The sequence below is a fragment of the Lissotriton helveticus genome, chromosome 2_1, assembly GCF_964261635.1.
Source record: "Lissotriton helveticus chromosome 2_1, aLisHel1.1, whole genome shotgun sequence".
In the NCBI taxonomy this organism is placed as follows: Eukaryota; Metazoa; Chordata; class Amphibia; order Caudata; family Salamandridae; genus Lissotriton; species Lissotriton helveticus.
The window spans coordinates 751,518,497-751,543,983 of record NC_136059.1 but is presented as its reverse complement, the minus strand read 5'-3'; the positions used below and the strand labels follow the sequence as shown (position 1 = coordinate 751,543,983).

At 44.9% G+C, this 25,487-nt stretch overlaps 1 long non-coding RNA gene across 1 annotated transcript; it reads left to right on the top strand.

The window, feature by feature from the left end:
• The first annotated feature begins 616 nt into the window (after positions 1-616).
• Positions 617-2,578, top strand: LOC144819487 (uncharacterized). Its single transcript, XR_013607398.1, has 5 exons — positions 617-761; positions 848-947; positions 1,142-1,232; positions 1,617-1,857; positions 2,209-2,578. It is a non-coding gene; the product is annotated as an uncharacterized LOC144819487 (long non-coding RNA).
• Positions 2,579-25,487: the final 22,909 nt, after the last annotated feature.

Here is a 25,487-nt window from a genome sequence, read left to right as displayed (position 1 = left end):
TTTTTAGATGCTGGGTCCGGATCCTCGGGTTAAGACTCCACTTCTGTTGTTTAAATTCTGGCTCCAGATCCTCTGGGTCTGACTCTATTCCTGACAATTGTTTATTCCTCATGCTTGGGAGTATGCACACCTTCTGTTCATAGTGAAGTGATGAGAAAGGTTTTTTCCTTCCCCCTTTTCTCCTCTTTTTCCTTTCATTTTTTAAATTTTAAAAAAAAACTATTTAATTTTTTCATTCTTACATGTTGACGTTGTTTTTCTTTTCAGTGTTATTTTTACTTTTACGAGGTTATTTCTACTGTTTATTATCTTTGCTCCCTCTTCCCCGGGTCAATAAAATCTTTTTTCACCTCATCCCCGGTTTTTTGGTGCTGTTTTCTTTTCTTTTTATTAAGTGAATCGGTCTATCTTCCATTTTTTCCTGATCTATGGCAGTCCATGTCCGTGAGTCCTACTATTCTTTTTACAGCACTCTACTCCGTGGCTTTGGCCTTGTTTTTTTGTTTATTGCCGGCAGGTCATGACAGTCCATGTCCGTGAGTCCTACTATTCTTTCTACATCACTCTACTCCGGGGCTGTGGCTTTCTTTTGTGTCTATTGCCCGCAGGTGCTTGCAATCCCGGCACCCGCGCGCACTTTAAATTTCTTGGTGCCGCCGCCCTTTCTTCACGGCGCATTTTCACCGTCGCAGGGGGAAGGAGCTCGTGCTGCCGATTCCATCGTGGATTCCTTCAAGTTCGGACCGACGAGCTAGTATCAGGTTAGGAGGGCTTCCTGTTTCTTGTTATTCCTTCCTTAACCTCCACTTTGTCCGGTTTCTGAATTTGTAAATGGTTTTCTTTGCAGGCAATTTGCCTTTGCATCTGTTACCGTGCCTAAACTGGGAGAAACTCGACGGACGCTGCCCCTATATCTATTATGGACAAAACCGGAGCCATTTATTAAGGTATCCCGGAGCCTTTTATGTTTACAACCTAGAACATACTTACTCTCTTTTTCTAAAAATCGGAATTGTCAGTGTAAATCCTAGCTATTGACCTGACTTTTTTATTAAGGTATTCCCAGCTGCCTGTGTTTACAACTTGTATCATTCTACCTACCTACTCTTCCTTTCAAAATTCGTCTATGCAAATTCAACAGGTCACCTGAATACAGATTCCTGGCCCCCCAGATTATATTCTTCATCCACTGGGAGTGGCTTTAACAGATTCGTGGTGGAACAGTTAAAAAGGTAGCCTTGTTATACATCTCCTCAGTTGTGTTGTACATTCCTGATTCACTGTGGCTTGAGTCTAGCTTTAGTCACTGCCCCTGTGGGTCATTGTTTAGATATGTTTCTCTGCTTAGTTTTGCATTTTTCCTTTTTCCATATAGTTGTTTCTGCTGAAATATAGGCGTTATATAGGCACTGTTCATGCTTAGCTCCTCTTTAGGTTATTCTTAACCGCACGTAGCGCCCCCTTCTTTGTAGATCATTAGAATCACTACATGCCTGCCCTATTTTCCTTATTCTTTTGCTCTGTTGGCTATTTACTGAGTGGTTAGGTGTACTACCTGATTATCTTGCCTTTCTTGGTATGTTATTTATTTACTTGTCTTTATATATTTTCTTTAGACACCTGGATGGTCTGCTCTGCCTTTTTGACCTATATTGGTGGCCAAATTCCCTACATGAGACGTTGTTTGGACACTCTACAGGCCCTTTAAAATGCGATGCTTCAAATCATGATCGCCTATTGAGCGCTTTCACACACTGGACTCTGCCTTTTTTGAAATAAAAAAATTATTTTTAGGGAGTTTTTCTTCCTATCAATTGTGTGAAATTCGTCCACTGGTCGTGCCGCTTAGGCCCTTAGGTAGAGTCTTTTCGTTGTATTTATCTGTTATTCACTTACTGTCTGCACCTGTAAATCTTTGGTGGTGGACCGGTTCTATGTACTTTCTATTTTTCTGAGACACCTTGTTATTTTTGACTACATCATCTGGTTTCATGGTATATGTTGGTGTGCTAGGGTCCTCTGCACTATTTCCTTTGGTTGTCTTTATGATGTACATATTGGGGTATAAGGATATTTTTACTTGCTGTGAGATGTGTTGAGTTGGCCATTTGAATTCTGGTTTGTTGCTGACTCCTAGCCAGGCCCTCTTTGTTCCTCTATGAATTATACTGTGGATTTTTCTCTTATTTTTGTTTTCTCTGCCCACAGAACACCTACCTTCAATCCTTGCTGCTTCTAGGACCGCCTTCCAGCATTCTGTGTCAGACGTCCTTCATTGCGTCTGTCTTGTTTCTATTCAAAGTGCGCCCTGATGAAGGAAGCCTTTTATGGCACTTGTCCGAAACGCGCGTCGGCGCTTTTCTGTGTGTGATGATATGTATGTGAATGTTTGTGTATGAATCTGATTGTACAAAAGGTGTGTCTGAGTGTTTGAGTGAACGGATTTTGTGCCCTCCTTTCTTGGAATTATTTTTGCGTGTCCTAGCTTTTATACTGTTTGTCTGTACAAAAAAAACTCTACAGATATGTTTTTACTGACTAAATGAAATTAATGCTCTATGAAAACTATATATATATATATATATATATATAAAAAAGTTTTTTCTGAATAAATATCTTTTCCTTTTGTGGTGTTGTGGGTTAGCTGAATGCATGATTAGATGTCTTGCTCTTTAGATATTTAGGGAACACCCCCTTTCATGTTGTTCACTAGTTTTCTCGCCCTGGCGGGTTGTTTCCCTTTTTTTAATTCATTTTTAGATTCAGGGCCCCTCTTGTGTTTTTTTGACTTTTTTTGATCAGAATACAGAGTCAGTAAGCATGTTCATTCGCTACGAGTAAAGGTAGATACGTCCGAGTCCATCTACACTTGTTCAATGACAAGTGGCCGGAGCTCGCTGTGCGGTTAAATTGTAGAGTTGAGTTACCCGCCAAAACCGGACGTCACGGCATGTATTACTGCGGACAGCCGCCTGACGGTATAATCCGTTTTTCTGTGATCTATACTGAAAGGAAATGGAGAACAAATGTGTGGTAGTCAGAGAGTGGGTAGAGGAACCTAAACACAGAAGAAAATGACGAGGGGTTGAACCCGACTGTATGGCTAATGGAAGAGTGTCACACGGACACCAGAAATACACAAATTGTACTAAACGAGCTAAGGAGGGGTAATACAGGGTCAAATTGGTCTAGAAGCTATAAATAATAATGCAGGTATCATGTGTAACAAGACAGTGGGAAACTTACAAGAAACAAAAAGCCCAAATAAAATATTTAGGAGTGCGATAATTATATTATCTACAGGAAGCATTAGTGACATCATTTGAAAATAAGTGGCATCAGTTAAAAATAAGTACAGATTGTATAATATGACCATATTAATTCTAAGGCACATGTACAATTCATATAATATACTTATTACATATATTACGGGAAACAATGTGAAACACTTCTAATGCACAATTACATGAAAATAGAGCTTTTCAAGATGTAACGACATCCGCATTAGCCTTTCAGTTCAGTAATGTACCGTTATGCTTACTGAAGCCAGTCCCTCTGCAGCATTCCTAGTGTCTGGGCAGACAGGGCTCCGTTCTGAGTGTACTTTGAATAAACTGTTATTGGTTTGTATTCTCTACTGTCTGACTGACTCTTCATTTGTATGGAAGGCTGAGAGGTGGTCATGAGTGACCAGAGGGACCCCCCCCCTCCTCTCCCCTCTGCTCTCCTGACCCCACGTTTTTTCCCCGCCATTGTATGGGCGTAGGGAATAGTTTGTTCGCTGGTCAAGTTCCCTGACCAGGCCCCCTTTCTTACTTACAAAGAGGACACTCGATGCAACATGACATTACCAGGAAGCGATACCCGATTGACTTCATGCTACCCACGAATGTCGGGGACATGATGGCACCCACACACTATGAGGGGTGCGACCTAGCATTCAGCCTTGCACGTGTTAGCCAAGAATTCGCTGCGCTGTACATTAGCCACTGACACGACCTTCGCGATCTCTCAGCACCGCAACTGGGAAGGCACACAGACACCGTACTGGCGGATACCTGAGCCCTGTGTGGAACGGCTGCAGGCTCCCCTGCCGAGCATACCCGCTTGCTCCTATGCCACAGTGAGCTATACTAACACACATTATGCCATTTCACAGACGGCATTAAGGACACTGACTCGGTGAACCACCTACTGCTGATCCCCCCCCCCCCCACCATCGACCAACCATAGCTGTCTCTCTGGTTATTTGTGGGGACTTGGGTGATTATCATCATGGCACTAATGCTGGGTGGATACTGCAATGGTACTTTTGTCAAAGAAAAGATAAAATCATAAGATCTGTCACTTACATAGCTAGATACCAGATGGCTACAGATGCAGGTTCATGAGACTCGCTGCCGGACCCCCGGGTTGCCGGCTAAATGGCCGTGTTACTTAGTTAAAATTTGTCTGATCGCTCTCGACACGGCCGGCCCCTACGGCCGTGAATTGTAACCTGTATGATGTCAATCTTATGCAAAATAAAGATCTTTTTAAAAACAAAAAAAAAAAAAATGAGTGACCAGAGGGACCCTAATCGGGCCATTTCCTGTAGGGGAAAAATCTGAAAACCTGATCAACATGTGAAATTTATCAAAATCTCTCATCAGCATAAATACATATCAAAAAGGGAACAGAACTATATAGCCAATCATTTGTGTGTGGAAATCCTCACATGCATGTCCATAATAGAAGTGAAAAATCTTAGTGAAAACTAGAATTTATTTTGAACTGTGTCAGGACGAGAGGCTCAGAATATGCTTGTTTAAAGCTGATCTAACACAGAAGTTTCAAGATGCGCATTAGATTTATAATAGAAATCCTTCACTGTAGAATTGGCTGACCAATCCACAGCCCTAAGGATATCTTCCATCGAAGAACCTGATGTCATGGCCTTAGATGCCTTTACTCCCCAAGCAGAGGGCACCCCAAATCTGCTCACATCAATACCTGCCTCAGCCATTATCAAACTGACCCATATAGCCAAGGAGGCCACAGAACCCAGCTTTAAAATGTCTTCTGAAGTGCCAGCAATAATTGACCAGACAAGTAATAATGAAGGGACAGTCCTAGAGAAAGGCATTAATCACCTTTGCCGCTGGGGAAAGCCTCCAACTTTAGAACTCTACCAACCGGGTGTTCAAGCAGGATGCAAATAGGTCTATTTGGCAAGGACCCAGAAGATCTTGCATTTTGGAAAAAAACTTGACAAAGAAGCTTAGAGTAGCTGAAGTCTGAGAGGAATTTGGAGTTCCAATCCAGAACAAAGTTGCTCTGTCCCAGGATGTACTCTGAAATCACCAAAGTTCTGTGTTCCAGGAAAAATACAAAAAGTCTTTGGCTGTTTCTGAGAGCGTTCTGAACCTGGTTCTGCCTAGTTTGTTCATTTATATCACTGCTGAGATGTTGTCCATCCTCAGCAGGATACAACAATTGCTCTTCCTGGGAGAACTACTTTTGATCACAAATGACTTTGCCAGAAGCTCCAAACAGTTGTTCTCTCAGGGACTATCTTCCACCCGTGGAGACATCCCTGTACCTGGCTCCCCAACCCCATCGGCTCATGTTGGATTCTATAAACATGTCTGGCCTAGAACTGAAGATGGCTTGAGTGTTCCAGGCCTTCATATGCATCAACCACCATTGACCTTTCATCCTTGCCTTTTCTGAGAGTGGAGCCAGAGCTGAGTAAGACAATCCTTGTTGAACCTTCAGTCGCTGAAGAGTCCTGTAGTGTAGAGGTCCTGGTAATACCGCTTGTATGGAAGATGCCAACAGACCAACCAGCCTCACCAACAATCCAACAAAGTCACCAGCATGCTCAAACCAGATCTGAGTTCTTTTTTGATAGCCCTGATCTTCTGATTGGGGAGCAACAGTTGGTTGTGTACTGAGTCTATTTGGAATCCCAGAAACTCTACCTATTTTGAAGGAATTAATACTTTCTTCTTTTGGCTCAGTAGAAATTCCAGATCTTGCTGAAGACCTGTCGTCCAGGATAGATGTTACATCAGCGAGGAGGATTGCCCCTTAATGATCATATGGTCTACATAACATAACATAAGGTGTATTTGTAGAGGTAGATAGATGATCAATCAAACCACATTCCCTCTCAGCCCCTCGACCAAAGGCTTCATTAGTTTAGTGAAAGCCCACGGTACGGAAGAGAACCGGAAAATAGATGCTAAGTACTCATACCATTGAGACTACCACTGAAACTGCAGAAAGCATTTGTGGGGGGGAGATGAATACAGAGAGGTACGCATCTTTGAAGTCTAGTCATACCATCCAATCTCCCTCCTGGAGCATATTAAACGATGGATACCCTCCACCTTGAAATGGTGGTAGATGACCCAATTGTTGAAGTGGTTGAGATTCAGGACAAATCTATGACCTCCCACCCTTCTTCTGAACCAGGAAAATGGTGCTACAGAAACTTTTTGGCTCAAGTAGGGTAGGAGAGATGGCCTGCTTCAATAGCAGCTTTTGAATTTTTTAATCGATAAACTTCCCCTCTTGTTGGGAAAAATGGAGAGGGCTCAGGATCAAGTTTTGAAGAGAAACAAGCAAGATTTCTGTTTTGAAGCGCAGAGAATCCAGGCATTATTTGTCAACAATGCCCAGTTGTATAAAAAGTATTGTAGCCTGTCCCGTGAGTTAGAGAAGGATAAAGAAGGGTTATCTGCAAACTGAGTGGCATCATTTGTCAGGTATGCAACTCTATAGAAGATTCCATCAAGCAAACCTCGGTAGCCTGGTGACCTGGTATGGAAAAAGCAACATCTGGCGGTGTCCTGCTGGCCTCTGCATGGTCCTCGGCATCAAAGAGAACATGCAGGATACTCCCAAGGCATCAAATAGGACCATGGGAGTATAGACACTCTGGCAAGTACACTTGACCTCACCTGGTCTGACCAAAAAGGGCAGGCTGGAAAACCTTCCTGAGGAACGACTGTGCCATGTCCAATGATGTGAAGGTGTTGATACATTTTCCCAAGTCCATCACAAACTTGTCTTCAAACAACTGGCCTTCCGCCATATGACTCTCCTTAGCTGAGGCAAAGTCCACCATCTTCGTGTCAATTCTTCTACGGATTGATTTGCCCTATTCTGAGGAAATTGCACAATTAGCTTTGCTAAGGAAGAAGTCTGCACTCTAGGCTCAGCCAGAAAGGACTTTGGGATCAATGTCAGCAGTCATTTTCTGTGCCTTGAGGGTCATCTCCAGGATTTTTGCCAGAGACCTTGTTACATCAATAAACCTGTCTTGAGAAGATTTCAGGCATAGTCAATATCTTTTTGACGCTCTTTGGAGTACTTATTCAAGAAACTTAACATATTGGGGTCTGTGTGTGGTGTATCTGTGGTCTTTCCTAGTCTAGAACAATCAGTTCTCAGTCAATTTCAGATATCTTTATCAAAGGTCTTACAGATGTGAGACTGCATATAGGCAGCCACAGTGGGGGACGAGACCCAATACAAGGACCTTGGATGCACAGTGTCCTCCGGCTCAAAGTCTAGTAGGTTCAGTGGGGGAGGATAGAGGGTGTTGTCCGAAGATGGGGGGACAGAGGACTTTTTACATTTACTCCCTTTGGAAGTACCCTGTACTGAGTGTGCTGACTAGGAGGAGTCAGAATCAATATCCGTGAGTGTTGTGAGGGCCACCTGGGTTTGTGATTTCTTCAGGATGCTAACAATATATCTATGCTCGCCCAAGATGTCTTGGGAGATCTTTGATAAGGTGCCAGCATGGTAAAAGCCAGCAGAGCTGTTATTCTCTCCCTGCTTGTGGGGCCATCAGATTAAGGGACAAATGAAGAGGAGGGCTATTCTTCTTGCATCATTTGGCATGTCTCTACATGATCTGTAACAGATTTTAGGGACACAGCCAGGGCTTTATTGAGAGATTGCATTGATTGGTCCAAGGTCACAACCTGACCATCATCGTAATAGTAATCAGGTTCCTCCTCAGGTTCATAGCATCCATACCACTCAGAGTCAGACATGGTAAGTGGCCAGATAGTGCAGCACAAGGCAAATAATAAAACAAATACTGGGCAGTAGAGCAGTCAAATCACCCCAAATGTCCATAAGGGGGCAGCAACCCACAAAGACAGAGTACAGTGGTCCAAACCAGCTCCCCAGGCAAGGCTGTAGTGAAATTATTACAGCCCTGGTGGCTTCTGCCAGTCAGGGTATTGAGGGAGACAGGGAACAAATACCAGGAGTAATTTTCAAACAATGTAGAAATTAACTGCCTCAATTCAGTGGAGCACCTGGCATGGGCAGGGGAAAGCCTCCCTTGGTTGCAGCCCGGGACTGGGATACTCAGAAGCACCGGAGTGAGTGCAATCTGCTGAAAACGTTCAAGAGAAGCGTTTGATGCATGGATAAAGAAACGAGACTGTGTCCATAGCCCAATTGGGCTAAGTGTGTGCTTCTAGCTCCCATTTCGATCAGAAGCTCCTCAAACACTCTCGACTTGATCAGGCAAAAATAAACAATAATTTGAGCACAGTTAAGGGAAAGAGGGTCCTGGAAGGGAGGAGAGACAATCGTGATCATCTATACAAACCAAGTGGAGCAAGGGGCGTCAGAAGGATAGGTAATTCTCCTCTCCAGTTACCCGCAGGGCATGGGGAAAAATATGCAATAAAAAAACCTTTAATTGAGTACAATGAACCACACAGGGTATCAGATGTATTGCAAAAATAATTCCACACACAGTCAGCTATTAAATGATAAAACCAGAGACACTTAATTTGACTGCCTGAGGAGGGGAGGAAGAGGCATCAAGATGCTGTCTTTGGCTTTTGGTGGTCTAAAGTGTTAGTGACTGTTGGACGATGATAAGGGTGTGTGGTCTTGGGGCCAATAGGTTCCTGAGATTTGTAGTTCATTTTGTGTTCTATACTGTAGTTTTAAAGGATGCTATTTAAGACAGTAAAGAGAGAGATAGCATAATCTGAGCCACAGACATGATTTACAATGATAATGTGTTTGTAAAGTTTGCAAAAAGGATGTAAAAACATGAATCATGATACACTAGACCCAACTTTCTCTACAACATGTAAATATTCTAGGGATTTTTGCTCATACACCTGTTTGAAAATCAAGTATATCAATATGTAGTGATCATTAATAATTTGCAATAGATTTGTTACGGTTGAGTACAGATTCATTCCACTTTACAGTTGGATTGTATAAAAAGTGGTTGAACATCTGATGACATAGGGAACAGCACCATATCTCTGTCTGTCTTGGCCAAACAGTCATATTTATTGACCATATTATTGTGAACAATAATCATTGGTAGAAGTAGTTCCTCGTTGGCCAGATGGTCACCAGGGATGGGACAACATGGTTAATGTTTCTGTTGTGGGAAGACCTGAAACTCAGATCTAGGTGCCCTCACACACCTGTTGGGGTGTCATGTTTCATCAAGGGGTGCTCCGCGTCTGGCTGGTGCTGAGATGCCTGATGGGCCCGGGGGCTCTTTATTGGAGATTGTTTGATTTGATAACACCGTTAAGATGAATGCATGAAGGAGGGCTATATGAAAAAGTGTTAAATGAAGGGTAGCTAAAATAGCTTCTGTTATTCCTAGAACGTGTTTAATAGGAAGGGTAACAGGGCTAAGTAAAAACAGCGGTGCTACCGTGAGGTCACAATGTACCAAGATAGCGGTTAAAAGGGTGAGGTCAACATGTTTCGTGCCTAAAGAGCCCAGGGATTGAGCAGCACTCCCTCATGACCAAAAATAGTGACTAAACGCCCCCAGAGGGGCAAGGGACCTCCATTTTAATAAAGGATAGTCGCTTAATATTATGCATATTTTTGTGAATGCATGTTTCTATAAATCACTTTCAAGGCTGTATTGCAAAAATGTTCTTTAAGAATGTGCATATTAAGCATGCTTAGAGACAATAAGCAGAGTCTTGTCATGCTCAGCAAGAATCCAAACAATGTCTGTCACTTAGCAAGAAATTGTTATAATTGATGCCTGTTTTACCAGTGGGAGAGAAAGACTTCCCCTATTGCACCTTGTAATCTGAACTATAGAAAATGTTATTATGATTTGGCAATAATAATTTATTTCAACTGGCTTACAACAAATGTTTGTCTCCTTGATTGGGACATCTCAAAGAAAAATACAGAGATGCTATTGAGATGGATTTCAACATTGCAGGTTTTCCTGGCAGTTAATAAGGATCCAATATGCTGGTTAATCATTGAACAGTTCATCTAATGTATCGTAACATATTATTCTGTGACTGACGAAATTTCATATTTGCAGACGTATGCCCATATTTGATGAAAATGATGTTGATATTTTTTGTGGATGTTAGAAATGGTTGTCTCTCGGTGGCAATAGTTTGCACCTTTGTCCAAGTAGGGACCCTTCCTTGTAGTCAGGATAAGGGAGTTACACTCCTAAAATAACCCCCGCCCACCCCCTTGGTAGCTTGGCACGACCAGTCAGGCATATCTCAGTGTGTAAAGCATTTGCACATAACCAACAGTAATATAGTGGAAACATTCAAAAGGACACTGCACAAGTAAGAAAAATATCCAATATTTGTATATATCCACAACAAGACAAAAACTATAAGAATCCAACATACAGTACTTAAAAATATATACTTTGCAAGATATCCTTAATATTGCAGAAATATCTCAAAAACACAGTTCTTCTGAGTCGGTAGCTCTGCTGAAAACAACAGAAGACAACAGTTCCATCTGACTGCGTCGGTCAGGGGTGTCGGTAGACTCGAAAACAGTACCTTTTGCATTGCGGCCGACACGTTGGTGCGAGCTGGTTGTGGCAACTGTAGCAGTTGTGATGTGAAGTAAAACAGTGCAGCATGCGGTGCCCTCAAAGCACGGTGAAGGCAGAGGCTTGGTGACTGTTGTCCAGCGGTGTCGATGAGACCAGGACTGTGGTGGGGGGTGAAGGCAATGCTCGATGCAGTGCTGACAGATCATGGTGCAGGCGACAGAGCCGGTTGCGGGAAGCTGGCGTTGGTCGGTCCAGACTGCGGTGTGGGATGAGGCGATGCGTCGTGAAACTTACGAGCGGTCCCCCCCAGCCACGATGTGGTCACAGGTGTCGAAGTCAGCAGGCAGCGACGGCATCAGTGAGGCCAGGGCGGTGAAGTGAAGTGAGTAGGTGAGGAGTGTGGTGCTCATGGGTCACAGTGCAAGCAGCGGTTTGGTGGTGGCGCTGTCAGCCATTATTGTCGGTGCAACAAGGGTTGCGGTGCGGGATGCAGCGGTGCCTTCTGCGATGCCTTCAGGATACGGAGTCAGTTGCTTTTCCCTTCTCTGTGGCAATTGAAACAGTGTTTCCAGAAGTGTTAACCCAAGGTTGGTGAAGTCTTTGTAGTCCCTGAGACTTCAGAACTGGAAGCAAGCTCTGCTTCAAGCTCTTGGACATACTCAGCACAAGTAAAGGAAGTTCAGTCTAGTCCTTTCACTGCCCAAGGCAGAAGCAGCAACTGCAGGCCAACCCAACAAAGGAACAACACAGCAAAGGGTCAGTTCTCCTCCTGGCAGCTCTTTCAGCTCTTCTTCTTGGCAGGTTCCTTGATACCAACGAGTTCTCTCTGACGTCTTTTCTATCCTCGAGACTTCCAACAGGAGACAATCTCTACTTCAAGCCCTTGGTGAAACCTCTAAAAGTAAGATAATGAAAGTACACTCCAGTCCTTTCCCTGCCCAAGACAGAATCAACAAGTAGCAGGCCAACACAGCAGAGCATGCAGGAAAGTGACAGTTCCTCCTGACAGCTTTTCCAGCCCTTCATTCTGGTAGGTTCCTTAGTTCAGCAGTAATCTAAAATACTGGGTATTACAGCAAATGTATTTTGTTCTCTTAGGCAGAGAGTGTCTGTGCTTAGTATAAACTAGTTCTGTCCTCTCTGGCCAAGCTTCCTGGCAGAAGGTGGAGACAGCATTTTTCAAGGCTGTCCCAGTACTCTAAATGCAGCCCAGGTCTATTTATCCCAGCCCTGACTCATCCAGGAATGGCAGGACACACCTCGACCCCCCAGTGTCTGTCTGAATAGAATGCACATCACCAGCCCCTGTCCATCCATAGCCAGACAGTCAATCTACACAGGATGGGTAAGCAAGAACATACCTACTTTCTAAAAGTTGTATTTTCAAACACAGAACATAAAAATCATCTTTACTAAAAGATGCATTTTTACATCCAGGCATACTAAACTCAATTTCCCTATGTTGTCCCAATGGGAAGTTATGTTTATAAGATAATATAAGCAAAACTTCAATTCTATCCTATGGGACCGATAGCCTTTCCATAGTGAAAAACATAATGCACTGTAATTAACTACCAGGACATGCCACACATATCAGTTCATGTCATACCCTTAACATACAAATCACCTTGCCCACAGGGGTACCTTGTGCCTACCTTAGATTTGACTTATATGTAAGAAAATGGAAGATTAGGGCTTGGCAAGTGGGTGCACTTGCCTGGTTGACATGGCAGTTACAAACTGCGAGCAGACACTGCAGTGGCAGGTCTGAGATACTTTTTCAGGGCTACTCATATGGGTGGCACAATCAGTGCTGCAGACCCACTAGTAATATTTGATTTACAGGCCCTAGCACACTCAGTGCACTTTACTAGGAGCTTACCAGTAAATCAAATATGGCAATCATGGAAACACCAATCCATAATAACAATTTACAGCAAGAGCACTTGCACTTTAAAACAGCAGTGAGAACGTGTGCAGAGACATAACAGCTAAACCAGAGTCAAAACCAGGAGGTCAGAAAGCGAAAAGACAGGGGAAGCAAGCCTAAAGATGCCAGGTCCCCTCCAGCTGAAAGTAGGGAGAACTACCCGACTACCTGGGAGTTCTCTTCACTAAGGCGGAAGAACCTGGACAGACAATCTATCTTGTCGTGTTCTGTGCCAGGGCGGCGTTCCACCGTAAGTCTATTCATTGTATGGAGATGGACCACCTCAAAAGTTTTTGGTTGTTACCCCTCATTTGCATGAACCATCTGAGGGGCCTGTGGTCTGTCTAAACTCGGAAGTGAGTCCCAAACAGGTAGGATCTTAGCTTCTTCTGTGCCTAGACAACAGCAAAAGCTTCTCTTTCTATGGCACTCCACCTCTGTTCTCTTGAGAGTAGCCTCCTACTAAGGAAGAATACAGGCTGGTCAAGGCCCTCCTTGTTTAGTTGTGAGAGCACCACTCCCACACCATGCTCTGAAGTGTCAGTCTGTACTTTGAATCCCTGGAGAAGTCGGGTGCCTTGAGCATGGGCGCCGTGCACATGACTGCCTTCAGGGCATCAAAAGCTTTCTGGCAGGCCTCAGTCCAGATCACCTTCCTGGGTTGGTTTGTGGAAGTCAGCTCTGTTAAGGGGGCAACAATGGTGCATTGAACATTAACAAATCTCCTGTAGTAACCATTGAGGCTCTCCTCTCTATCTGTGTCTTGGGGGGCTCCCAATGCAGAATTATGTAAATCTTGGAATGTAGGGGTGACACCTGGCCACTTCCTACCTGGTGTCCCAAGTACTCCACAGAGACCTGCATGATCTGGTACTTACTGGCCTTGACCTTGAGGCCTACCCTCTTCAAAGCCTTAAACACTTCCCAGAAGTTCTGCAAGTGTTCTTCCCAGCCTGAACTGAACACTGCAATGTAATCCAGGTAGGCAGCACTGAAATCCTCCAGTTCAGCCAACACCCGGTTGACCATCCTCTGAATGGTGGCAGGGGCATTCTTGAATCCAAAGGGCATCACCTGGAATTGGTAATGCCCCTCTGGAGTTGAAAATGCTGACCTCTCCTTGCCCCCATTGGTTAAGGCAATCTGCCACCACCCAGACGTCAAATCAAACTTGCTAAAGAACTTGGCAGCTCCCAACCAATCAATGAGCTCATCAGCTCTGGGGATGGGGTGTGCATCAGTCCTGGTGATGGCATTGAGCCTACGGTAGTCCACACAGAACCGCAGTTCTGGAGTTGCAATGGGTGCAGGAGCCTTTTGGACCAAGACTACAGGGCTGTCCCAAGGACTGTTGAAGGGCTCTATCACACCTAATGCCAACATCTTAGAGACCTCCTCTTTGATGCTAGTCCTGACCCGGTCAGTCAACTTGTAAATCTTGGGTTTTACAGGATGGTTGTCACCAGTCTCCATGTCATGGGTGCACTAGTGAGTAACACCTGGGGTCAGAGAAAACAGTGTGGCCAATTGTCCCAACAACAGGTGATAGTCAACTGGCTGCTCTGGGGTCAGTGTAGGGGAGAAGATCACACCTTCCACTGACCCATCGTGCTCCTTGGTGGACAGGTCAGGGAGAGGTTCAATCTCCTCTTCCACCCCATCATCTGTCTCCAAGAGCATGCTCACTTCGGACCAATCAAAGTAAGCCGGGAGGCGGTTCACATGGAGGACCCTCAAAGGGTTCCTGGGAGTTTGCAAATTCACTAGGTAGGTGTTATCACCTTTGTGCTCCACCACGTCAAAAGGCCCAGTCCACTTGTCCTGCAAGGCACAAGGTTCCACTGGGGCCATGACTCACACTTAATGGCTAGGCTGAAACTCTACCAGAGTAGTATTCTGGTAGTACCAGCATTTCAATTCCTCCTGGCATGCTTCCAGATTCACCTATGTGAGTTTCCTGAAGCGGGCAGTTTGGTTTCTGAAGGCCAGCATGTAGCTAAATACTTCCTGGGGAGTTTTCGTGGGAGCTGCCTCCCAGCCTTCCTTAACCAAATTAAGGCTTGGTAGTTCGGGCTGGACTGTTCCCATGGGGCACAGGGGCAAGACTGATTTGCATATGGCTAGGTTCAAACTGGAATGGTATGGTGAGCAAAAAAACGATGGATTTAGGCCCAGATCTCTGTACTGGGGAGAATGTATGGCATTGTTCTGCATTCTGTCCATCAACTGTTGTTTTTGCATTTGTCACCCTTCATAGGGTGCCCATAAAGAAGCTTAAAGGGACTTAATAGAGACTTCTGTGTTACCTCCCGGTATGCAAAGAGAAGGCATGGCAAGAGGAAGTCCCTCGTGTGCCTCCTGGGTTCTGTTACACCCACTTTGCCACTAGATTCAAGCTAGCCTGGCTGATGACGGATGATCAGCCGGAAACTGGTCCCAGGATGCTTGTCTCCGGTCCAGGTAAGACATGGCTTGGCAGTTCGGGCTGGACTGTTCCCATGAGGCACAGGGTCAGACTGATTTTCATATGGCCATGTCAGAACTGGGGTGGCAGAGTGAGCTACAGAATGATGATGGATTAAACCCAGATGAGTTGACTGGGGTGAGTGCTTGCATTATTCAACACTCTGTCCATCATCCCCTTTGGTTTTGCTACACCCTTGATCATGCCCTTCAAGGTTTGGTTGAATCTCTCCACCAAACCATTATCTTGTGATTAACAGTTGATTATCTTGTGGGTGGAAAGGAGTGGTGAACTTGTAGGTTACACCACACTCCTTCCACAGGGATGTCATATACTTAGGTTTGAAATTGGTCCTACTGTCAGAAACCACCTCTCTGGGGAAACCCATGTGGGAAAAAATCCCCATTTACGCCTGGCCCACCACTAGCGACGTCATAATCCTGAGAGGGATTCCCTTTGGGTACCGGGTGGCATGGTCCACCAAGACCAGGATGTACCTGTTGCCCATGGCTGTCTTGGGATCCAGTTGCTCCACAAAGTCCATCCCAACCCTTTCAACGAATATATGACATTACAACGCATGCAATTACAATGCATGCTTTTACAACGCAGTCTTTACATCGCAACTACCATAACATTGCACGGTTTTACAAAGCATGCCAATACAATGCATTTTCAAAAACTACCATAACAATGCATTCCATTACAACGCATACCATTACAATGTATACCATTACAACACATAATACTTTTAGGGCAACAGTAGGGTAAGTGTTGGATAGTGTAGCGGTAAAAATGTGTATTCACACTCCAATGAGTGCATTAGTAGGGTAAGTGTTGGATAGTGTAGGGGTAAAAATTACTAAGTGATGGATAGTGTAGGGGTAGAAATGACTATTCCCACTCCAGTGAGTGTAACAGTAGGGAAAGTGTTGGGTACTGTAGGAGTAAAAATTACTATTCCCATGTACCCCAAAACCCATAACCACCCTAATACTACAATATCTCCATTACTTAACTTATAATGCTTTGTAATGTCATGCTTTGTAATGGTATGAGTTGTAATGGCATGCGTTGTAGTGACATGCATTATAATGGCATGCATTGTAATGGCATACGATGTAAAGGCAGTTGTCTCTTAAGAGGTGCATTGTAATAGGTAGGTCATTGTAATGACTGCGTTGGAATGGATGTTCCCCTTTCAAAAGGGGTTCCATCAACTGGAAAGGTTGGAGAGGAGCCTGGCACTTCCTCCCACTCTTACCACTTGCCTGGCAAGTTTGGCAAGACCTGCAATTCACATCTGACTGCCTTCATATATGGGGCCAAAAGAAGTGGGTGACAAGCCTGCCAAAGGTTTTGTCGCGCCCCAATTGTCCAGCCAAAAGCACGTTGTGAGCCAGACCCAGTAGGAAGGTCCAGAAGGGCTGGGGTACCACCAGCACACGGGTGGACCCAGGTTCAGCGATGTTAGGTTCACTGTACAGGAGAACTTTGTCCCAGTAGAGCCAATGTGATCCGACTGATCACCAGCTGCCTGGTCTGCAGTCTGCTGCTTCAAACCTTCCAGAGAAGGGCACTCTTTTTCCTCCCTGAGATTTTTTCCCTGTTGGGACAACCTTCTAGCTGCCAATGGGTCCGCAAAGATATGTCCCCCAGTTCAGCTATGTGCTCCCCTGTAGGAACTGGGGTATCCCTCTCAAGGTCAGCCTCCTCCTGGACTGTGGGAACTACAGGGGTGTGTTTCCCACGCCCCCAGCCCTTTCTCTTGGTAGGAACCTGGGGCACTGTTTCAGGCTCCAAGTCCTTCTGATCACCCTTGTTGGCAGCTATTGACCGGGTGGTCACGCATGCCGATTCTGGCAACCAGAGCATCTCCAAGTGAGACCTGAGCTCAACATCCTTCATCAAGGACTGCTCCAGGTCGTTACCTAGCAGACAATCTACAGGAATGGTAGGGCTCACAGCACCCTCAAAGGACCTGAGACCCCCCATTCAAAGGGAACCTACACCACCATACACTGGTGCTCTGAGTTGTCCACAGCATCTACTTTGTGGAAGGCCCCGGGGGCTAATTGCTCTTCAGAGACCAGGTGTCACCAGACTGAGATCACACTGACTCCAGTATCTTTGAGAGCCTCTACCTTTTTCCCATTGATGGTCACCCAGGTTCTGTGTTTAGTGTAAGCAGGCCTCTGGTTTCCAGAGACAATATCAGTGTCCCCTAGTGATATGAGGGTCATTTCTGCATGATCCCTACCCTCCTGTGGGCACCCCTTCTCCCCAAGCTCTAAAGTAGCCAACTCCTTGGTCTTCCCACTGATGGGTGGCTATGCCGTCTTGGGACACTTAGACCCCCCCTTCAAGTGACCCGCCTGCTGACAGGCATAACACTTACTGGGGCCGGTCTCCACAGGATCTCCTGAAGAGATCACTGCTTTCCTGTCTCCTTGGGGATGGGAACCTTTACCCTGGGTATTAGTTTGGCTCCCTTTAGAAAACTCCTATGCTTTTAGGTCCCTTATGGTGAGTTTTATGCTACTACATCCAAAGATATGAGACAATGATAAACATATGCCTAAGGCAAGCCAGACCTATTGGCTTTGTGAGCACTTGTTAGCAGTTTGATATCAATGAATAACAGCAATGATGTTATAAATAATTAGAATTGGTCATTAGCAAGCCAGACATATTGGCTTTGTGAGTACTTGTTAGCAGTTTGATATAAATAATAAGCAGAAATGATGTTACTATAAATAATTGGAATTGGTCATTACAAAAGGTACATATGCAATTATCTGTATGAACTACTGGAGACAGATCAATCAATCAGGGATTTGTAGAGTGCACTACTCACCCGTGAGGGTCTCAGGCGCTGGGAGGAGGGGGGTTTTGGGCAGCTCCGGTCACTCGAAGAGCCAGGTCTAGAGGCTCTTCCAGAATGCATGCAGTGTGGGGCTTCGTCTGATGCTGAGGTGGAGTTCGTTCCAGGTCTTGGCTGCGATGTAGATGAAGGATCTGCCTCCTGTTCTGACTCTGTGGATGCAGGGGATTCTCAGCTGCATGTGGACAATGGTGAGGCCTCATCCAGGGTGGTTGGGGAGTCTTTCCTCTGGGTCTTGTGCCTGTCGGAGATGTCAGTTGCGATGTCAGGTGCGGAGCTGGCATTGGACCCGGGTCTGCGAGGAAGGTGACGTCGGGTGAGAAGGTGATGAGGAGGTCCCAGATTTCTACTGCATGTCTGTGCAGGGAGCGTACATTGAGTAGGATGCAGCTCAGGTGGTTGGGTGCGCTGGCATCCGATGTGTTGGTGGTAGCTGTCAGGGTCCGGAGGTGGGTGAAGGTCCAGTGGCAGTGTAGGCAGGAGAACGGGCTTGAGTGATGCTCGGTGTAGAGAGCTGGCCATTGTTTTTGTTTCCAGGGTTGAGTGCTTGGAGGGTTGCTGAGTCATAGCAGTGTGGGGTCAGAGGACCAGAGCCCCTGGCACTGATCGCAGACGGGTCATGGACATGTGCAGACGGGCTTGCCTTTGGCACGGCCATGCAGTGGACACCATTAAGTAGGAGTTGGGGAGGGAGAGCAGCTGGGAGGTGGGAGCAGGAACATGCAGGGGGCAAGGGGCTGCGGGGTCAGCAGTGGCAGGAAGGGGACAAAAAGGGCAACAGGAAAAACAAAAAACAAAACAGTGAAACCAGAAAACAGAAAAACAGCACTGGTAGACAAAAAGGCACAAACACACAAAAAAGGAAAAAGTAAGGAAAAAACAAAAAGGCTGGCAGTGCGAAACAGCAGAAGAGCAAGGTTCCCCCACTGGACCACCAGGGATGAGGCGCAGGTAGGAGCCGGCAGGTGGAGGAGGGCCTTGAACACCTACCTGAAGATCAGACGGTGCTGGGGGCAGTGCCTTAAGGATGGAGCTGCATGAGGGGAGAGCGGTTACCCTGACCAGGAGGTCAGAGGTCTCAAGGAGAGATTAGCATGTGATCTGAGCACTCACTGTAAATCTTTACTTACATATTTCTAAATCCAAATGGGTTGAATTACAGGCAATGCTTTGAAGTATGCACATGAAGCGTCCAATCTATTAAAAATGCAGTCTCAAGATTATACACAGAATTATTCCAACAGGAGCATTATCCTCCGGAGTTATCTCACAACATAGGGCAATGGGAAGCCCGTTATTGGAGTACTTCAGAATCAATCTGAAGCACTATAACAAAAAGGAGTTAACATGCAGAATAAAAATGTACCTATCTCTGGGTCAACTATGTGCCCAGTTTAAAATTGTTCCTAGCACCCCACAAAAGCCCACTTTGCCGCCTGAATCACACTATAGGGATGGAGCTCAGGAGAGCACAAAGAAAGCAGTTATCATTAAAGGATTGTGATAATTTCAAGTGAAGTACTAAAAATCTGTGGCATATAAATCCACCATTGTTTGGCAAAACTGCAAAGGCTGGTGGCATAAAAGAAGAAAAACTACGCAGATCCCGGGAATCCAAGTCTGAAAAAGTAAGACTCCAAGGTCTTTTCTTGCATTTGGGGTGAGTGAAGTCACTTCGATGCTCCTGCCACCACACAGTATTCAAGGTCGTATGACCCAACTGAACAATTAAAATGGGAGGGGTGATATGCCACTGGGGGATGTCAACAAAGAGCTGATAGTATACATGGCTCAGTCTTTGAGTAGAATCAGGGCTGGACTGGGAACAGCAGCCAGCCTTGGCAGATTGCTGCTCTACTGGCCCTGGGAGCTGGGATGGGGGGGGTTGGTGCTAGCAATAAGCACCACTCCACTTCAGTTACAGGGGGCCGATTTTGCAGCACTGCTGCAAAACCGACCCCCACTGACACAAAACCAGCCCCCACCCCTTCTGGCCTACCGGGGAAATGTGTAGAATGGCATTATTTAGAAAGTTTTGCTTCATATTGCGGTTGAATATTGCCCATACTATAAAATCAAGATTGCTTAGCTTATCGTTTCTGAATAGTTGGGAGGATTATGATTTTATTTTTTTACTGAATATTTAATGAGGTGTGTGAATACAGATTGATTGAATGATTGATTGAAGAATGTTTAAAATAATGAATCAATTGAAACCTATTTTAGTTGAATTGAGTCAATCCTTTTCAAACAATTATGTTTCATGATGGAAGACCATGATCAAGTGACTCTATGCAGTTAGGCCCTTATCCAAAAATAATACTGAACTTGTACAGAGTAGTCATAGTGACAAGGAGCCTTATTTAGCTTTTGGCATATGGGATACTCAGTCAGAAATGCACCAGATATTATGTCCACCTTATTACAAGTGTATAAAAGCCTATGACATTTTAATACAGCGTAGTAGATAACCACCATGGTTTGATGGAGTATCCCGTTCTAAAATGGTGCAAAGTAAATATTTTCTCATCAAGCATGTGAAACTATTTAAAAGTGGATTTGTATCCTGCAGTGTTAAATATTTGTGCCTAGGGACATTTTGTAATTCAGAACAAAGTATTACCGTTCAAATCCACTCTCCCTAGAATAAAGTTGGACTTTCAGGAAGAGGGACTGGCAGACACATGCAAGCTGTTTGTGTTATCCTTGTTATATGTTATGCTTACTGAAAGATTCACCATTAATCAAAGGGTAAGTGGTCCATATTATAACTTATACCCCATGTATTCCAGAAGGCAAAGCAAGATTTGTAAATAAAGTAACATTTTGGAGGTCACACATTTTTGATTGGGGGTATAAATTGCAAGTTAAAGGCAGAAGGTATGTGCTTGAACAAAGATTTTTACACAAATAGAAATGATAGTAATACCCCACAAAACTCTAGACCCTGGGGCTGCTTCAATAGGAGTAACACTCGGGTGGTATTCTCTGATACATCGGCAGAATCATCTGACAATAAAGACACTAGGGAGGGGACTAGTACGATCTCAAGGAACCCAAATACCCAATTTTAGAGTGAGGACAGTCAGAACTCCCAAAGAGAGGCAGCGTGAAGCAACAACCACGATGGTACAATCCCCCAGGAGAAAGACAGACAAGACAACAATTTTACCAGTGGTAGATCACACCCTTGAACCTCACCCTAGTAGTAACAACATGACTATTCCCATCTTCAATCTGTCTTCACATACTTTATTCAGCCATGAGATCTCAATTCTTAGCAAAGGACTCTCCTTTGTTCCGACTACGTACCCTAACTTGCCGTACCTGAAGTCTGAATTACTTAAATGTTTTCGGAAAATCAGGCTTCACGCATTTTTTCTACAAAACCCCAGTCCACCCAAATACCCCAATACACCTTTCGGACACCCTTCGACCTTTTCACCATTTGCCAATATGGTCCCCAGTGAAATCGTCACTTTTGAAAAAATAGTCCTGAAAGAAACATCACGCATAGCCAAATCGCACCTTTTCATTCCTTACAACATCTCCTGTGGTTCTGAAAAATCTGGATTCATATAAAAGTACTGGACTCGAGAATAAAAACTTCGTCGAAATAGGACGAATTTGGTATTAAAAGACCGAGAATGACGAGTACATCAAGTACATGTATTTTCAGCGTATTCGAGTGACGATTTCACCTCGAAATCGTCATTTACATTCTAAACCCTTAGCTACATGTTGCCCTTTACATAGGCCTTAATCCAGTTGAATTTGATTCCACAAGGACACATACTCCTTAATCGACTTCTCCCTGACCTCAGTACAAGTTAGAACCATTGCCCCAGGCCGAACTCGTTAGGTCAGTTCCCTCCCAGTGGCCGAGCAAGATAGCATCTAGGCTCAACCAGCCATAAAACCATTTCAGCGCGCACACCTGCCATATCTCGCTCACATCTTTTCTCCACTCCTTTTCTTCACTTGCTTTATGATGGGGAGGTGACCGTTTTTATTAGGGGTCCAGCGATATCTGATGAAATGTTGGGCCTTGCCGGATGATTTGTTATGGGCAGCACGACGTGAAATATGTACATGTCATCATGACTCTGCTTTTCTTTTGTAATCAGTAACTATAAATGAAATACCACGAATCCAAGGAATGTTTTGCCCAAGGCTGAAAATTATGTATAAGAAGAGAAGCCTGACTTCGTGAAAGTGTGCAGTCTCCTGAGAATATACCCGTGTTGTACTTCTAGGACCCTGTTACCTTGGTTGCAGCCAATAAACTAATCTTTGACTTCACCTAGAAGACTCTGAGTTTCTGTAGGTCTGACTCAGGAGAACCCGAGGTCTCTGGGTGTTGATCCCCTGGCACCGCTGGGTTACCGGTTCTGTGCCGGTTCTTAAAAACCCAGTACCTCAATTGGCGCCCAGCGTTTGGGGCGATTCCAGTGGTACCAGTCAGCCTGAAGATCGTGAGGAGCTTCGTGTGGAAATTCCGGAGGAGGGCCCACCACCTCATCGACCCCTGCATGTCGACGTGGTCCGAAGGTCTTTGCTGCGAGGTTCCCCGCTTCCCGACGGCTACAAGGACTGCTGCCCTGGCTATCGCCCTGATGTTGGACCCTTGAAGTTTTCGGTAGAGCGAAACGCTGAGACGAGTCTTCTGGTGACGCCATCGATATTTTTCTGTTAAATATAAGTGGAGCGTCTCCCAGTCCTTAGTTGGACTTACTTTGTGGTATCTTGGAGATACAAAAGGTTTTTATTGGTTCTTGCAAGCACCATAACCGAAGGACTCGTGTATTCACGAGAAATATCGTAATCGATAAATCCTTTGAAGTTTTGGAACTAGACTAGAGAGCGAGGATGCCTAGTCTTAGACTTGGGAATTGGTTTTGTCTTGGTAGTAATAATAGGGACTCCCGATTGGAGGACTCATGTCCGGTTCCTCCAGTTGGAACTCCGACTTACGAACTATACGTTAAACATGGGGTAGGCCCCATCGTTTACAACGAAGTATGGATTAAATACACTAGCAAAGATGGTGTTTTAAAATGGCCCCAATATGGTAGCTTTGATTCTGAAATCTTAGACAACCTTGAAGTTAAACTCTTCAAAAAGAAAGCCCGGCCGGCGATGTTTGACTCTTTCCGCTTATGGCGCAAAGAAGCCAAACAAAAAGAAATTAAATTAGCTAAGAAAAATAAGAGAGAAGGGGGACTTTCAGTAATGCAAGCTGCTGTGCAGTTTAAAGATAATGAGGAAGAGCAGATAAATGAGCAGTTGCACAGGCAACGTAAAATGGCAATAGATAAGTGTTATCCAGTTTTGCCGTCTCTTCAGCAAGGGACAGCAAAAGAGCGTGAAAAAGACCCATTAATGTCGCAATTATTAACTTCACCACCCCCCTATGCGCAGAATGCCACAGCACCCCGCAACCTTTAGTTGCACAAGCTGCGCCCCCGGCTCTTCCACAGCACCCACCAGCTGTTCTTCAGCTGGCTCCTACTTCTTCGGTGCAGCCTCCTCCAGGCCCACCGACCACTTCTGTTTCACCTGTGTTTTCTACGATTTTGCCTACTGTACTTTCTACATCTCCTAATGCCCCCTCTATGATTTTGCCTAGTACCACATCTATTGTTCCTGATACCTCTTCTGCCATCTCTACCCCCGCCTTATCTCACCCCGTTTTTTCATCTGTTTGTCCTTCAGTCTCACCTTCCATTCGGCAGAAAATGGCCAGCACTGTTACTAATCTTCTTTTACCTCTTTTCGGGTCGCCTGTTACGACCCCTAACATAGGAAGAAGACAGTTGCGAAGTCAACTGCCTGATTATCAAGAGAGAGATTCCCTGAATAGTTTAGCTCGGAAATGGGTCATGGACACGGCAAAATATGATGTACAGTCTTTCATGGAAGTTTTTCACCAATGGGAAGCAGCGACACAGAGATATGTTTTCGAACAGATGTGTGTGTTTCTTGGCGAGGATTTAGAAGACAATGATCAAGAATGCATCCCACAAGAGATGTGTCGTGTACGATTTAAGTTTGGAGAGGGTATGATTGTAGGTCCCGATGTGGAAAAGGCAGTTGAAATGCTATTATCATATCGAAGTAAGGGAAGCAGTTCTGGGTCGCCATCGGAATCTAGTGCATCTAGTAGGAAAAAGGCACGACAATACCCTATGAGAGAAGTTCCCCCACAGTGGAGAGAGGGTGACGCGACAGCTGTCCCACCTGTCCTGCCCCACTTTCACCGCGTATGGGTACATGTCCCATGGAAGCGAGCTGAAGTTTTAGCACTCAAACAAACACTACCAGATCCGCGTAAAAATCCTGCAGGGTACTATAAAGAATTGTCGCAAACTGCTGGGTCATGTATAATGAATTTGGCCGATATCGATATGTTATTTGGGAACGTTGTTCCACAGCCTTTATGGGGTAAAATTCGTCATGTAGATCATGACCAGGAATTAGGTGACACGTGGGCTAATATTACTGCTGCAGATGCACGACAAGTTGGTGGTGCCAAGCCTGAGCCTCTGATAGCGGAACTACCTGGTAGAATAGTAGATTACATGAAAACGATAATGCCTGCAATACGCGTAAATTGGGATAAGTTATCTGCATGCAAGCAAAAGAAAGAAGAAACTGTTTCAGATTTCTTCACCAGATTTGAAGAAACATTCATTGACCACAGCGGTCAAGATATGACCACGGAAGGTGGTCAGAGATTGTTTGTCGATAAATTTGTGCACAATCTGGTTCCAGATTTGTGTAGGAAATTAAAAGATTCGGAAAGTTCTTGGGCAGTCTCATCTTCAGCCCAGATATTAGCTACCGCACAGTACTACGAGAATAGAGACAAAGATGAGAAAGATAAAGTAGAAAAGAAAACTAGAGAACTCAAAACGAAGGTTTTGCTACAGCAAGCCTATCCGCCACGTGGTGGTGGTAATCAAAATAATAATGGTCAGAATCACTACCAGAACACTTTTCAGCAACCTCAACAATATCAGAGAAACTTGCAAAGATTCGATTACACTCAACACCGCGTAGGTCCCAACCAGTGTTTATATTGCAAACAAGAGGGTCATTACAAATATAACTGTCCTGCCCTTCCACAACGTGCAAATGGAATTTCTGGCGTAAGAGGTCGTGGCAGTCAGCAAGCGCCTAGAGGTAGAGGGCGTGGAAACGCCCCTCAGGACGCACGTCCCCTTCCACCACAAAACTCTATGAACAGGTTTGACCAGCAAAATAACGTATCTGACAGGACAGCTCAATACTACGTTGATGAGTATTACACAGAAAATGAGCAGTGGGAGAATAATGATTGCTAGGACAGCCTCAGACAAAGAGAGGGAGTCGTTTCAGTTCC